The sequence below is a fragment of the Delphinapterus leucas genome, chromosome 11 (genome assembly GCF_059928025.1).
Source record: "Delphinapterus leucas isolate spDelLeu-1000000601 "Yukka" chromosome 11, BTC_Dleu_Yukka2, whole genome shotgun sequence".
Lineage (NCBI taxonomy): Eukaryota > Metazoa > Chordata > Mammalia > Artiodactyla > Monodontidae > Delphinapterus > Delphinapterus leucas.
Window position 1 is genome coordinate 98,151,407 of NC_143139.1, and position 1,163 is coordinate 98,152,569.

At 44.4% G+C, this 1,163-nt stretch overlaps 1 long non-coding RNA gene across 1 annotated transcript in view; it reads right to left on the reverse strand.

Annotated features, from left to right (window-relative positions):
• Positions 1-1,163, reverse strand: part of LOC111186311 (uncharacterized) — a 63,390-nt gene that overhangs the window by 60,944 nt on the left and 1,283 nt on the right. The window lies entirely within an intron of this gene.

Consider the following 1,163-nt stretch of genomic DNA (forward strand, 5'->3'; position numbering starts at 1 on the left):
CCCTAGCTCTGCCACTAACCAACTGCATAGCTTTGCCAAGTCATGTATCATCCTGAAGGGTATTATGTCTCTTTTTGTAGAAAAAAAAAACACTTAAGAGCATGCCTCTGGAGATCTCTCTTTCTGTAATACACTGTCAGTCAACATTCTCTGACTAGTCATACCTACAGTTCGCATTCCATCCAATTTACAAGGACGGTGTGAAAGATACACAACACAGTTCCCTGGCTGGGTATGTATCACGTACATCCTCAGAAAAAGAACAAACACCTAGCAACAACTGTTTTGAATGTCTCATTCTAGGAGAAGTAAACATAATAGGGGTCACCTTTGTTCTTCTTTAAACCCTTATGATGTGTAATCCAGTACCTAGACAAGCAGTCTTTAACACGCTAGTCAGTCCATGGATAGGCTTTTAGGGAGGACTCACAAACACCCTGAAATTATATGCAAACTGGTTTCCTACATGAATGTATGCACAAACTTTCTTCGCATTTTCAAGTAATCCATAAACCCTTCCTCCCCAAAAAGGTTAATAACCACTGCTCTAAGAATGTTTCTTTTATTTATTTATTCATTTATTTATTTTTATTTTGGGCCGTGTTGGGTCTTTGTTGCTGCGCGCAGGCTTTCTCTAGTTGCGGCGAGTGGAGCACGGGCTCTTGGCGCACGGGTTTCAGGAGTTGTGGTGCGTGGGCTCAGTAGTTGCGGCTCACGGGCTCTAGAGCGCAGGCTCAGTAGTTGTGGCGCACAGGCTTAGTTGCTCCACGGCACGTGGGATCTTCCCCGAGCAGGGCTCGACCCCGTGTCCCCTGCACTGGCAGGCGGATTCTTAACCACTGCGCCACCAGTAAAGTCCCAAAATGTTCTTTTTCTGAAGCAACTTTCCTGATGCGTTAATAATGGGCCAAATTCCCATAGCGTCCTATTAACCGTTAGGCAAGGAGAGTTAAAGTTGAACCGCTTTGTACAGCTTAATCTATTACTGTACGTGATATTTGAGACGCTATACTGCAGTAATCAAATAAAAGCACACGAACACAAATCCTGACACTGGACACATGTATTAGTCCCACAGTTTAAAAATGTGTTTGCAGACTTCATCTTCGTTGACCCCGACTAGGTGTGCAAATGGCAAGTTACTTGGCCTCTAGGGAACCCAC